This window comes from Lissotriton helveticus, chromosome 3_1 (assembly GCF_964261635.1).
Source record: "Lissotriton helveticus chromosome 3_1, aLisHel1.1, whole genome shotgun sequence".
In the NCBI taxonomy this organism is placed as follows: domain Eukaryota; kingdom Metazoa; phylum Chordata; class Amphibia; order Caudata; family Salamandridae; genus Lissotriton; species Lissotriton helveticus.
This window is the reverse complement of record NC_136061.1, coordinates 627,576,076-627,591,713: the sequence shown is the minus strand read 5'-3', so window position 1 is coordinate 627,591,713 and position 15,638 is coordinate 627,576,076. Positions and strand designations below refer to the sequence as shown.

Sequence of the window (15,638 nt, the reverse complement as noted above, 5' to 3'; positions counted from 1 at the left end):
GAATGGCTCTCGCTCAGCCCCATTTGAGATCCACAGGGGTACCAGACAAGGCTGCCCGCTCTCTCCGGTCCTTTTCGCGATAGCCATTGAGCCACTGGCGGCCAAACTCCGGCAGCACCATAATCATCGGTCCCTGATTTATCCGGACCGGCAGTTGCTGATTGCCTTGTATGCTGACGACATGACCCTCTACATTGACAGACCGAGGGAGAACCTTAACCCTTTACTGCGAGAGATAACCAAGTTTGGAGCCATATCAGGGATTCAGATCAATTGGTCTAAATCGGCCCTCTTTCCTCTGACTGACAAAACCGTCCCCTTCCCGTTGGACTACCCCCTAATGTGGCAGGCCGACGAAATAAAATACCTGGGCATCGTTGTGACCAGGGACCGTGATGCCCTTATCAGAGCCAATTATGGCACTGCAATCGACAAGATAACTGACACCATTACTAGGTGGATTCACCTCCCCCTTTCAATGGCGGGACGCATCTCCCTTATAAAGATGGTCGTTCTCCCCAAGCTTCTTTACCTCTTCACCAACATCCCGTATTCCCCAGGTGCCAACTTCTTTCGTATGCTGAATTCCCAGCTGACCCGCCTAATTTGGGGTGGTAAGCAGGCGCGGCTCAATCTCAGGACACTGATGTTACCATTCCACCAGGGCGGGTTTGATGTCCCGAATTTCCAACTCTATTACGACTGCGCCCAGGGGCACTTCGCCACCTACTGGCTACACCCCCCTCCCTTCATGGCTCACCTCGCGGTGGAAGATGGCTATATGAGGCCAGCTAAACCGTCAGGGTACCTCTACACTCCCGCCCGCGCTGGTGAGCGCGACCCTACCACGGTTGAGTGTACTGTACGAGCCTGGAACCGCATTGCGGCCCGGATGGAGGTCACATTTCTCTACTCGCCGCGCATGCTCTTAGCGCACGATCCCAGACTGAGCGTAGCCTGCGAAGAAATTGGACGTCAGCTTTTGAAGAAATACGCGATGCACACCTGGGGAGACCTGTATCACGAGGGCCAATTTCGGACCTCGTCCCAATTTTTTGGAGACACAGCACCCTCGGTTATGGACTCCTTCCTGTACACCCGCATACGCCAGAATGTACGGACGGCCACGCCTGACTTTCCCGCGGAGCCGGACACGGTGGCCCCGTTACATGCTCTCTTGCAGTCCGAACCCCCGAAACATGTGGTTTCTATGCTCTATACCAGCTCCCGGGCCCCCCCATCCCCCCCGACGCTCAGAGCGCGAGAAGACTGGGACAGAGACCTCGGAGAACCGCTGTCGGATGAGTTGTGGGAAGAGAGCTGCTCGCACACTTCCGCGGTCACAGGCAATGCGCGACTCAGACTAGCGCACTATAAATTTCTGCACCGACTCTACCATACCCCTGCTAAACTCTTTCGCTTCGGGTTACGCGATAACGATAGATGCCTGCGCTGTGGCTCCGGAGGGGCGGATTTTTTCCACCTGTCCTGGTTATGTCCTGCCGTGGCTTCGTACTGGACAGATATATTCAAGGCACTGGGTGACATGGCGGGAGTGGACCTCACGCCATGCCCTAGGATTGCATTACTAGGTCTCCTACCCCCTTTAGTTAAGAAACACCGTAAATTCCTGGCACTGGGCTTTCTGCTTGCTAAAAGACATGTAGCATGTCGTTGGGGCAGGGGCCGAGCACCCAAATTTAAGATATGGCTTTCCACGATGACAACATGGCAGGAACACCTGCATGCATATGCTGAACTGCTCCCCCCGAAGTCGCGCCCTAAAGACCTTTGGGCCCCTCTGACCTCGTATCTCCTTTCACTTCCAGAGGCGGACGAACCCCGAGTGACCGGTGGCGACCCTGTTGACTAGGAGTACCCCTATCCCAAGACCAGCCCTTCCCCCCCCCCCCCCGCTACCTTGGCCCCTCTATTCTCCTCCTCCCTTCTTTGCCCTACAAGACATTGTCCTTATCCACGCAAGTGGCCGTGCTTCTCACATGGGGTGGAATGACATTTAGGAACTAAACACCCACGTGCAGGTCATTACTTCAGAAGTGACACCCAGCCTCTCCCTGTGCCCCCCATCCCCCACAACGCTGCCTTGCGGTAGTTAACCCCTCTTACAGCTGCTGCCATACCGCACTACCCGCGACGCGGGCGAAGTCACCTAGGTCAAGACCTATATATCCTGTACAGGGCATGGCTTGCTCCCCCCCCCTCGCCCCCCCCCTTGCTCCGCCTTGCCGGCGGCCCTACACCTCGATACACGTACACCTTTCACACTGATTAGAGCATCACAGTTGGGACTGTTCTTTTTGTTGTTAGTTTGAATGCTTTATCTGCAAAATGAAACCTCATGCCAAATTGCTGATTTTTGTGCATTTCCAGTGTGTCAACTTGCATTCCCACTGAGACATGGTTTGACTGCTCCTCCCATGGAGGCCGGCCTGACGGGTGGATGGGGATTTGCTGTGAATATACTCTGCCTTGCTTCGTCATTTCTGTATTCATGACCCCATTCGCTTCTGTGTCACAGTGCATACGTATTGCTGCCGGCCTGCGCGTGACAGGTTGTGGGCCACTGGCTGTGTACAATTTATTGTTCATCAATAAAGGTTTTTTTAAAAAAAAAAAAATATTCGGTACACGTCTGACATGGAGAGAGAGAAAGAGAGAGAGAGAGAAACGTGTACAATAATAGGCCATTTAATGCGCTCACAACACAGAACAGCGGGGGTCAAGTTATATAGAAACACAGACTGAGGGACGACGTAGATCCATACATTACGTACACATGAATTCAGGCGGGGGGGGGGTAGTACATGCATTATATACAAGAATCCAAGACAAAACATAGAACAGTACTTGGCCAAAAAGATTTCTTCCTGCATGCTGCGCATCCTTAGTATCCTACTTAATTCATCTGGCTGCCTTTGCTGGTGGCCTCGGTTGCAAATACTTACGCCTTTGTCAATTGTTCGGGAACTAACCTGGTTGGGCTAATACTCACGGTGGGATCTTCGAATCATTTTTAGTGAATGGGTATCCAGGCTGAGGCAACGGAGGGTGTCAGTCGGGAGAACAATGGGGCAGCTTTGAGTTTCATGTCTATGAGGGTGCAAGAAGGAGGTGGTAAATCTTAAACATTTGACAATTTTCCTAGTCTTCCAGGAGGAGGGCACTTGGGTAAACCTCACCCCGGAACATTCCTGAACTTTTCCCTATTTAGTCACCGTATGAATTTACTCATGGGTGCACGTCATTCTTGGTTGCATTATTTGGGGTGCCGGTTGGAGTCATATTTCATCATACTGCAATAACCCGTCAAGTTTCTGCTTCAGGCCACCCTCCCAGTCGCTGGGTTCGGAGAGAGAGAGACAGTCGTTTCTAAGTAAGGGAGTGCTATATCTTTGTTTGTTCGTCGTGTATAGGCACCATGTTCAGACCCCTTTTCCCCATTCCATCGGCCGTTCGATCATCACTTAAGTCATACATAAAACATTTCTCTTATCAATCCAAGCGTGTGCAACGCGTATTCAGTCGAGCTATACACATCAGGGCATACACGCGTGCATTCATATCACACAAATTCGTCACGTTCTCAGGGGCAGTCCCCATAGACAATATACAATTTTTCTGTGCGGAACCATGGCGTGTTGCTTAGGTTTTCTCCATACTTTGGTCGACGTTCCGATGTGTCCTGTAGAAAGAAGGGAAAAAGAAGGGGTGGGGGGCAGCGTTTTACAACATATCAGCGCGCATAAACCCGAAAATGCCTTTACTTACCACATACTCGACCTATCTCCGCGGGATGCAATCCCTTTCATCTCGGCATTTAAGCCCAGAGGGACCGGTAGTGCGGGAGAGATAATCTTCGATGGACTGTGTATTGCATAGATCGCCGAAGTGTGGTATTACGGATCGTGTGTAGGGAAGGGTCAAAACAGAGGGCAGTCAGTGTAGAGTGGGGGGTGAACTCGTGCTCTCCTTCGAGGAGGAGGGATGGTCCACAGTGGTACAGGGTCGTTTTTGTTCCCTAGGCACGGAGACTAGAGGGGCTAGGTGGCATTCCTTCGGAGTGGCTTAGGGGCATCTGAAACAACTTCCCTGATACATGTGGCACATAAGGTAAAGGCTAAATACCGGGACCTTTATCGATTGCTTTACGTTGCACAAAAATAAAAATATATAATAAAAAAAATATACACAACAAACCTGGACCATTCACATTTACGATATTTCTGTGTACTCTGCTTTTTAACCTTCAAGTAATCGAGTGGCTTTATTTCACCTGTATTTTACTTATATCGGAAACAGTGGCCATTTATTCGAAACTTACCAATTTAAGCGCTACAACTAAGTTTGCTTTTCACAAAACCTTTATTTAAAAATGTTGGCGCACAAATACGGGTCTACAACCACGTGGGCCAGCCACGGAGCAGACTGGAACTGTACATGAGGGGATATTTATTTGAACGGAGTCAGTGACCGTTGATTTCATAAAGGTGCGACAAGTGCAATAAAATCATATCGAAAATTCATTGTGGGTAAGTACCATAAGTGTCGAAAATTCGAACTTTCAATAATACCGTAATCAATGACGCGTCAGGACTTAATATCAATTCATTGTCCAAGTGTTCAATCAGTACCCATCCCCTCCCTCCACGTGCTTCAAAAAAAACTGCATTCATATCTCATGATATCAAGGCTGAGCAACCGGAACACAACAGGGAGTTGCGAGTTTCATTTGTACCGGCGCCATTTTGGGTGAGGTCAGGCAGGTCCAAGTATAGTCAAAATGTCTCCACCAACTCGTGGTTGGACCAGAGCCTCTTTCGGCAGTCCAAAAGTTTCGTTAAAGGGCACAGAAGGGGCCGCTGATAAGAACCATCAGTCAAAGGGGGGAGGGAGGCAACAATCTTTCCTACCGGGTCATACTGGTGTTCCACCGGAACTGATCAAATTGGTAGTCGGCAGGATTTCGGTCATTCAAACTGAGGCTGGCGCCAGCATGAGAGCGCCAACGTCTCGTGGCTACGTCTTGGTCGTTCCGTGGGCAGTCATGGCAGTCATTCTCCATCGGGGGCCCACGGGGGTCGGGGGCCCCTGCGGCTCTCATAGAATCTTCAAAGCTGAGGAGAACGCCTCTGGACGGGGGGGGTTCATTTTCTAGCTGGCAGGCGATCTGGCCATCTTTGCACGCCGGGTCCAATCTTGCAGAGTCGACCGCCATATTACGAGTTCTGCGGCAACCGGCAGTCGTTGGATCGCAAGGGCAGACGGACTCCAGCCTGTCGGGCGTGGTGCTGCACCGCAAGAGTAGACGAACCCTTGTCGGGTGAGTGGAGCGTTGGGGGTGCAGCTGAGGGGCCTCCACCTGGGGAGGTGGGAGAGGCTCGTCCGCGCCGCCTCTCCCTCCCAGTGCACCCCACGCCGTCTCCCGGCGCTGACTTTCGTGATGGCCGGACCAGGCGATGAGAGAGGGGGGGGGTCGGAGGCATAAGCAAGACATCCCCCCCCGTGGCCTGCAAGGCGCCAGAAGAAGAGGATGGGAAGACCAGTACATCCCGGGCCATCCACCCCTTCTCCTCTCCGGCCGATGGCGGCCAGCCGGGCCCCGCCCTGCACGTGTCGAGGCCTCGTCTTCCGGATGGGCGTGACCGTGGACCTGTTGCACTTCGGGAGTTTCCGGAATGGGGGTAGGTATCTGCTGACTTGTATCTGTCTTATGTTACCGTTATTGGGCGTGGCGGGCGGTGGGACAGACATGTTGGGGGCAGTGAGGGGCGGCGGAGCCTAGCTACCTCGTGGCTGCCGTGATGTCAAGCTTGGCTTCTCTCACCACTTTCATGTTTCTTATTGCGGGCTATTTCTAACGTTTCTTATTTCTAGCGAAATCAAAAAACTCATCAGTGGCCTACTGATTTTGCTCGATTTCTTTTTCCTTCCTTTTCTAGTGTGTTTTTTTTTGTTGTTTTTTTTGCGCTAAAGTTTCTGTTAACAGGATACGGTGATTACTTCATATTTTACATATGTCCTTTTTATTAGGGGCGCCCTCCGGTTGAGCCAGATGATCTGCCTCTAATAAATGGTCCGGGTGGAACTAGTTTACCAATCAGTGGGGAGTAGATAGGCATGTCAGATTACAACGGGGGACAAAGGTCCGCATTACCTACCCTTCACTACTTGCAAAGACTAGACAGAATATTTCTATTCCACGTTATTTGCAAACAGAGAATACCTCAAAAGAACTATTCCTTGAACAATAAATGTCCAGACAATCAATCAATCAGTGGGGAGAAAAACAGGCATGACGGATTACAACGGGGGACAAAAGTCTGCATTACCTATCCTTCGCTATCTGCAAAGGGAGACAGAATATTCCTATTCTTCTCTGTTTGTAGACAGGGAATATCTCAAAAGAGCGATAATCGATAAAAATCGATAACAAACAATCAGTGGGGAGAAAAATAGGCATGACGGATTACAATGGGGACAAAAGTCTGCATTACCTACCCTTCACTATCTGCAAAGGGAGACAGAATATTCCTATTCTTAGACAGCGAATGTCTCAAAGAGCAACAGAGCAACCTACCCTTCACTATCTGCAAAGGGAGACAGAATATTCCTATTCTGTAGACAGCGAATGTCTCAAAGAGCAACAGAGCAACCAATCAATCAGTGGGGAGAAAAATAGGCATGTCTGCATTACCTATCCTTCACTATTTGCAAAGAGAGAGGAACGTTCCTATTCGTCGCTGTTTGCAAATAGAGAATGTCTCAAAAGCACCAATACTTCAAGTAGCAACCAAGGCTAAATGAACCAATCAATGAACAATACCAGTATTTAAATACCGATTCCAATATAAACAATCAATCAGATGTAAAGACGTCCTACTTAACCTTACCCGGACCGGACCGTGTGGACAGTTCTTCGCCTTCCCTTTCCAGCGCCCGATCGTTCTCTTACTCCATGTTTTTACCGCAGCATTCCTGTGGGATCCCAGTCAGGACAGTAGGTCACTTGAGAGAGGTCCGTTCGGAATCGGTGAAGTTCATTCAATCGGCAGCCGGACAAGGGCCCTCTCATGGCAGGTATACTCCAATCGTTCAGATGTTCACCCCATCGTCTGGACCTCTCTTACCGGACCTTATGTTGCTGTTGGGCGCCAATTGAGGAAAAACAGCCCAATTTACAACCGATGCCCAGGCTGCTGGCACACGACGCCTCTTAGTTCCCATTTTGACCAGTTACCAAATAAAGAGACGGGCGCTGGAAGCGGGAGTGCAATAACAGAGTTTTATTTCTCATGAGGAGAGCCTGTCATTTCGGACATACGCACAATGTCTTCAAGAGGTGCTCTAACAAGTTTCTCTGAGGATCTGTCTTTTATACACAGGTTTATGATGCACAAAATTCCTTATTGCAATAAAGAAACTTTGAAGTACGAAAAGGCATGTTTGGAATCCCAGCTTCAGGCCTATTCCCACACCAGTCGCTCGGATGTCGTTTCCCCCTCCCAAATGTAACATGTGATTGTAATCTTGCAGCCGGACATTCCAACAGGACACGAGGGCAAGGGGGGGGGGTGGTCAGATCTAAGGTTGGGCAAGCGATAAGATCGGGCACTTCGGTTGGTGTATCACGTTTTGATATGCGGGGCCAGGGGGAGTACATCCATGAGGCTTTGTTTTATGACTTGGGACCGGGTCGAGAGGCCAGGTGTAGCCGGGGGGGGGGGGGGGGTCATCAGAAGAGGGGAAGGGTGTTCCTGGGAGGAATGCAGGGGGTGGCGGTCAGGCAGGGGTGACACTTTTAGAGCGGGGTCGCGCAGAGGGAGAGGGTTTTATGGCCTATGCATGAGAGACCGGGGGCTGTCGGGGATGCTTGCGAGGCTGGGGAGTGAGGGGGAGAGAGAGACGCTGGCTATCGGGAGTGGGCAGAGAGGCCTTGGTGCCTGAAATGGCTGTCGTGTACGTGCGTGCATGGGCCTATTCTGGCGAGATGATGCGGGCAATGCTTCGCGGTATTCGTTCTGCTTACAGCTAGGGGTATGGTGAACACAAATGAACGCCGCTTATGTACATATACAATGTCATTTTCCACAGGCTCCTGGTTTCAAAACTCGCGTTGCAGGGTGTACACGTGGCTTCTTTGGACCCTCGTCGCCAGTTGTGGTATCCCAGAGGGTCCCCCAGGATTCACTCGACACACAATCTTCATTAAGGTACTTTTTTATTGTGTATCTCGGTAGCGCACAGCTTACCACGTCCTTCCTCTGTCCCCGCTCTCAGAACTCTGTGTCCTGCCCCCTTGACCGGATGTGGTGTCCGGTGGCCTTTCCCCAGTGTCCCTGACCCCGTGGGTCACGACATCGATGGTTTCAAGTCCTCCTTATAGAGGTCTGTGAAAAGCGAGAGCAGGCAGTTTTTTATGTCCTCTATGTCTGTGGATTTATCTCCGCTATTATTAATAACTAACTCACTTATGTTATTTTTTGTGCGGTCCGTTCTGGCCTTCCATGCCAACAAGGCACCGGCCTTCTCACCATATTCGAAGTTATCCATATTTTTATTCAGCCATTGAGCCCTGCATTTCTCGTCTAGTTTACCTCTATATTCTGACCTAGCTGTTTCAAGATCCTCCTGCACTTTACCAACCCTTTCGGGGGGACCATTCACTACAAGGAGAAGATCGGCTTCCAGCTTCCTGATATTATCTTCTCTCAGTTTTAATTCACGGCCTTCAGTTTTATTTTTGGCAGATATGAGCCCATGTAGCCTACCTCTAAGATTGGCCTTGAAGGCGTCCCAAACTACTCCAATAGATGTTGAGCCGATATTGATTTAAAAAAACTCTGAAGAGGAGGCCCTAATGGCCAAAATAATTTCGGGGTCAGATAACATTCTCCTGTTCAGAGTCCATCTCGTCGGGGCTACCTTCATTATTCTTTTACAAGAAAATAAAACAGGGACATGGTCCGAAAGGTGAATGGGGAGAATGGATATAGCAATTATTCCAGACAAAAGATCGCCACTCATAAGTATGTAGTCAATCCTTGAGAAATGGTGATGCCTTTTGCTATAAAATGTAAACCCGACATCATCTCCCCTCACCTCTCTCCAAACATCTACCAACCCGATATCGTGCATTAAATTTTTCATTGCACGACGAACATGAGTTGCCCCTATATAGTGGCACCGGTTTGACCTGTCTTTATTGGGGTCTAGGAGGACATTAAAGTCCCCCCCTATAATTATAGGGAGATTCTCCAAAATTAACTTGGAATTAAGTTTATTAATGTATGTTGGATCATCCATATTTGGGCCATAAAAAGACACACAAAGCAAATCCATACCCTCCAGGTCTAAATGTGCGATGACCCATCTCCCAGTATGGTCTATCTGGAAAGATTTTATCAAACATGCTGACCCCCGTTTTAATAAAATTGCAACTCCTCGGGTATTTGTTGTTTCACCGGAGGTGCAGAAGCTTTCGACCCAGAAGATGTTCTCAAAAAGTTTCCTAGCCTCCTCAGCAGTTAAGTGTGTCTCTTGCAAAATGTATATCTGGGCCTCGGAGAGTTCTAAATATTTCATTACTAATCTCTGTCTCCTGAGGCACCTCATTCCATTAACATTCCAAGAGACAAAGCTTTTCTTCCTACCCTGGGTCACTACTCCCACCATATCTTCTGACTCTTGGAGCTAGAACCAACTGCCCAAAAAACCGAATCCCAAAGTGAGATGAGTATTTTTTCATTCCCCCCCTCCCCGCCCCCCCTTGTGCCCCCCTCCCTCCCATCCCTTCCACCTGTGCCCCTTGACACCCTTGAGGAACCCTCCCTTCCAAAATAGGCGAAGCCCACCTCAACCTTGAAAAGAAAAAACTAATTTACTAAAACAAAAAGAGAGATAAATAGACGAGCTTAACTACACCGATAGGGAGCTATACCTGTTGCATATATATATATATATATATATATATATATATATATATATATATATATATATATATATATATATGCAATATGTATATATATATATATATATACATATATATGTTTTTTTAACTTTATTTCCACCATAAAACGCACTCCCCTCACTCAAATTCCAGACTTCCCGCCTCTAATTTCAGGTATAAATTCGTCGACCTCTTCTGTTGTACGAAACTGATGCATCTTGTTATTAAACATAGCATGTAATTGCGCTGAAAATTTTAGTTGGGCCTTAACCCCCAGTCCTTTTAACTCTTCTAGACGGCTCCCAAGCTCCCATTGCCTAGTTGCTGTCGTGTGTGATATGTCTGATCTTATTTGAAAATTAATTGGTTCTTGCCCCGTAAGGGAGAAAGAGACTGAGCCTGCCTTAAGACCTGCAGACAGTATTTGCTCCTTGACCGCATAAGAGAGGAAGTTAACCAGGATCTTCCAGGGCTTGAGCTGGCCTTGCTTCCTCCTGAAAGGATCCCGATGAACCCTTTGAATTTCTTGGGAGAGATTTACATCTGAAGAGCCTTTAAATACTGTCCCCTGTAGCATGTTTTCAGCGAGGGAGTAATTTTGGGTTTTAAACAAACCAACTTTTCCCCCCTACTCTTCCCTCTGTTTTTTGGGACCTCCCTTGACCTTACTTCTCCCTCTTTCGCTACGTCTATCTCTTCCGCTGTCCCTTTGAATTGATCTCAACAACAGGGGAAGATTTCCTTGGAGTCGCTATGGGCTGGGTTATGTCTAAGTTGGGAAGTAAGAGTGCTGCACGCGTTTTAAGTGTATATCGCCCCGTTTTCAAAGGGAAGACACCCCCTTTACCCTCCTCAACAGATGTTAAATCTTCGTGGCACTTTCTCTTCTCCTCCTCCATATACTGCGAAGGGCAGCCAAAAAAGAAACCAGCTTCACAGTACCCATAAAGCGGGACAATCATTTTACCAAGCTTTCCCCTACAGAGAAAGCCAAGGGTAATTTTGGAGTGTTTCACCCCCTCAACATTTAGTGCAGTACTCGCCCTTTGACCCAAACAAGCGTCTCCCACCTTCAATTTTAACGGTGATGGCGGCCTTAGAGGGAGAGACACAGTGCTTCCAGTTCCGGCATTCCCTGAGCCGAGCCGAAAGCAGAAGCAGGCAGCGTCCCGGTGTTTGCGCAGCCGCGCTGCCTCCTCCCACCTCCAATCGCCTACCGCGTCAATGTGTCCCTCCAAGCCTGCCGGTCCTGCCACGTTTACCGCGTCTGCTGAACCCGCAGCTGGGACCTCCGCCATTGCCAAGCCGAGATCGGGGCCGAACAGCATCAAGGAAGCCTCTCCCCCGCGGCAGCCTCGTCCTCCACCTCTCCAAACTTCAAGGCATCAAGGCATCGAGGTGAGCGCGACCGCGGCCGTAACACAACTTTCAAGCAAACTACCTGCGATTACCACTAAACGACAGAAAAAAGACCCTCCTTCTCCAGTGAACTCATCTTCAGCCTCCATGGATATAATCCTTTAAGAAATTCATGCTTTGAAACCCTTTATGGAGGAAACTAATAAAACTCTGCAGCATTTGGATGATAAGTGGTCTTCGTTGGAATTGCGTATGCGTGCTGTGGAACAAATAGCAGATTCTCTTCAAGTCTCATGTGCTCGCATTTCAATTCTGGAGTCTGAAATATCTCTACTTAAGAAGCAATCTGAAGATTTAGAAAATCGAAATCACAGAAACAACCTTCGTATTTATGATCTTCCCGAAAATATTGAGGGTTCCAATCCAACCATCTTCTTTCAAACATTTTTGCCTAAGCTCTTGGACTTATCTGCTACTTCTCCTCTTAACATTCGGAGAGCTCATAGACTAGGTCCCAAGATTTCTACAAAACCTCGAGAAATCATCATGTTTTTCCTGCAATATACAGACCTTCTACAAGTCCTGTCTGCTGTTAAGTCCCAAAAACACATTTTTGGGAAGGTCAACGTCTATTTTTCATCTTAGGATGTGGCTAAAGTTACAGCTGATTGTCGGAAATTTTTTTTGAACTTCGTCCTCAACTGCGTTCTATAAAAGCCAGATTTGGACTAATCCATCCCTGCCTTTTCAAGGTCACATATAGGTAAAAAGACTACCACATTCGATGACCCAGCTGCATTGCAGGAATTTTTCGTCAACATGGAGCTGTTGCTATTGATACCTCAAAATCTATTTGATTTGTTATTTTGCTTTGCCATGTCTGAGTGACTGTTTCTTGTCTTTGTAATTCCTTGATTGTTTTCACTTGTTTTCTTGTAATGTTCAATATATTAAATTGTTTAACATATTCTATCTCTTTTACCTCTTTTATAGTGTATCTACTCATTTATAATGTTTTTATTCCCCTCTTATACAGGTGTAGTTTTTCCCGTCATTCAATTCCCTTTTGGTCACCCCTATACGTTGATATCTTCTCCATGGTTCCTCTGGGATTCGGTGGAGTTACGGTGCTGTCGTCATCATCTTCTGGTGTGGCCATACCCCATTTTGTCTTGTGTTTGTAGGTATATTTTTCAGTCGTCATTTGTATGACCTGTACTGTCTTTTTGTTCTCTATCTTATCTCTCTTTTAACAGTACTCTCTTTCATGGTCTCTTCTTTTCACTTCTTTACTCCTTCCTCCCTAATGTCTTCTTTACTAAAAACAAATACTATATCTCTTCCACTTTTTTCCAAATTTTTATCTTATTTTAACTTTGGTCTTGCTCTTGTAACCATATTGCTTGTTCATGCTTTTGTCATTAAGTTTCATTTAGGGTTTCTACCTGGAACATTAAAGGTTTAAACAACCCTATCAAAAGGCAACGGGTGCTATCTCATCTAGCGAAATTAAAAACTGACATTGCTTTACTTCAAGAATCCCATATTTCTGAAGATGAAGCTTCCAAGCTGAAAAGTTGTTGGGTGGGTCATGTGTTTACTTCACCAGGTTTGGGTAAGAAAAATGGGGTTGTGATTTTATGTCATAAAAAATTACATGTTTCCCTTGTTCAACAGGAATCCGATACCGAAGGTTGTTGGGTTATTGTTAATCTCCTCATAGATAAGATCCCTTTAGTTACTTTTAATATATATGGCCCTACTTCGGTCGATAAGGTGTTCTTGACTAATGTATCTGACTAATTGCTTCTGTATGATGATGATTATATTATATTTAGTGGTGATTGTAACCAAATTCATGATTCCATATTAGATAGACATTCTGAGTTAAGTTTGTGCACTCTAAAATGCACTCACAATTTACATCCACAATACGTCGCAAATCGTTGGTTGATATTTGGCGACTTTGTCACCCTGACCTTCTTGAATATAGTTTTTATTCAGCCTCACATCACTCACAGTCCCGTATTGATTACCTTTTCCTCAGTAAGTTTCCATCCCAACATGCCATTCAATCTGAAATTGGTTCAATCCACTCAACTGCTTGAAAAAAATTAAACTGTTAGACTATACCTATTATCAATCTAATAATGGGTCTTCTGTGAAAAATCGTATTGATGCTAAACTTACTTTTAATAGATTATCTACAGATGCTGCCTCCAATTATTTATTGAAATGCAATTCTCGCTACTATGGGGGCCATAACAAAATGGGGAAATTACTGGCTAACTTATTAAAAATTAGAAAGGAAAGAACGAGAATAGAATCTTTACAGGGTCCTCCTGGTACTCCTATTTTTAAAGATAATTATATTTTAAATGAATTTGTTCCTTTTTATAGGAACTTATATACACCTGAATCCCTACCAGAACAGTCTGATCTTTCTTCCTATTTTTAATCCATTCCTTCTCCTCCATCTAACCACAGTGACTTTGATTCCCTGGGAATTTATATTTCTTTAGCCGATATCTCCCATGCGATTTAGGTTTTACGTCGTGGGAAAGCGCCGGGACCAGATGGTTTTAACATTGACTTCTATGATCACTTTGCAAAGATTCTTTTGCCTAATCTTTTACTTTAGTTTAATGCCTTGATCTGCTTAATCCCTAAGGAAGATAAGGATCAGCCTCTTTGTAAGAATTATCAGTCTATTTACCTAGTTAATACAGACTATAAGATCTTCACAAAGATGTTGGCTCTTCATATCGATCCTGTTCTACCTGATTTGATTGGCCCTGAACGAGCTGTTTTTGTTGAGGAAAGATTAGCCTCTGATAACTCTTGAGTCTTCTTTAACCCCTTCCATGCTCATGACGGAATGGTTCCGTCATGAGCATCGGTGCTCCTGTGCTGATGACGGAACCATTCTGTCATGAGGCCAGGGGCACAAAATCCCTCTGCTGCAGACAGCAGAGGGATTTCCTTTTCACCCCTGTGACCTTGGGAGCTGGGGAAGAGCTTCCCCAGCTCCCGAGGCCCCCTCCCTGGTTTCTGTTCAATGACGATCAGCGCGCACATCGCACTGTCATCATTGAACACAAACCAAAACTAAAATGAGCCTTTAGGCTCAGTTTTACTTTCTACATGCTCAGTGGGCTATCTCAGCCCCCTGAGCACGTAGAAAGACGGGAAAGGTATCATTAGAAAGGGGAGAATCCCCAAGCAGGGATCCAGCCACTAGACACCAGGGAGGGGGGAGCGGCCCCTTGGGCAAGGGCCTTCACTCCCCCCATAAATACATTTATAGTATTCAGTCTTTCAGTCTTTCTGCCCCCCCCCCCTGGGGGGCAGAAGGGGCAGTAGCCCCCCAATCTGCCCCCCCGGGGGGCAGAAAGCCCACTATGCACCAGGGATTTTTTTGTGTGCACATTTTTTTTGGGTGGGGGCTGCCCGAAATGGGCAAGCCAATGCCCCCAACCGCCGCTACCATTACAGACTTTCTGCCCCCCCTGGGGGACAGATGGAGGCAGTAGCCCCCAATCTGCACCCTCAGAGGGGCATAAAGCCCACTAGACGCCAGGGATATTTTGGGGCAAATCTGAATTAGGGTGGGAGCTGCCCAAAATGGGCATGCCAATGCCCCTACCACTCCCCCACAAACATTACAGCCTTTTTGCCCCCCGACGGGGCAGATGGGGGCATTAGCACCCAATCTGCCCACAGGGGGGGGCAAAAAGGCCAGTAGAGGTCAGGGATTTTTTTGGCCAAATGTTAATTAGGGTGGGGGCATTATCATGCCCGTTTTGGGCAGCCCCCACCCTAATTAAAATTTGCCCAAAAACTCCCTGGCGTCTAGTGGACTTTCTGCCCTCCCTGGGGGGCAGTTGGGGGCATTAGCCCCCAATCTGCCCCGCCAGTGGGGGCAAAAAGCCCACTAGATGCCAGGTATTTTTTGAGGGGGCAAATATGAAATAGTGTGTGGCTGCCCACCCCCTCCCCATATAATTACAGCCTTCCTGCCCTCCCCTGGGGGGCAGATGGAGCAGTAGCCCCCAATCTGCCCCCCCAGGGGGGCAAAAAGCCCACTAGACACCAGGGATTGTTTTGGGCAAATTTTTATTAAATTGGGGGCATTGGCATGCCCGTTTTGGGCAAACTCCACCCTAATTAAAATTTGCCCAAAAAACTCCCTGGCATCTAGTGGACTTTCTGACCCCCCAGGGGGGCATATGGGGGCATTACCCCGGGGGGGGGCAAAAAGCCCACTTGACGCCAACGATTACGCTGGCTTTTTTATGTGTAGGGGTGGGGG

The 15,638-nt window shown here is 47.5% G+C and overlaps 1 long non-coding RNA gene across 1 annotated transcript in view; it reads left to right on the top strand.

The window, feature by feature from the left end:
- Positions 1 to 13,754, top strand: part of LOC144824684 (uncharacterized) — a 55,155-nt gene extending 41,401 nt beyond the window's left edge. Inside the window, exons 2-4 of the long non-coding RNA XR_013609059.1 lie at positions 8,113 to 8,231; positions 12,363 to 12,506; positions 12,753 to 13,754. This is a non-coding gene — a long non-coding RNA (uncharacterized LOC144824684). The remainder of the gene's footprint in view (positions 1 to 8,112; positions 8,232 to 12,362; positions 12,507 to 12,752) is intronic.
- Positions 13,755 to 15,638: the final 1,884 nt, after the last annotated feature.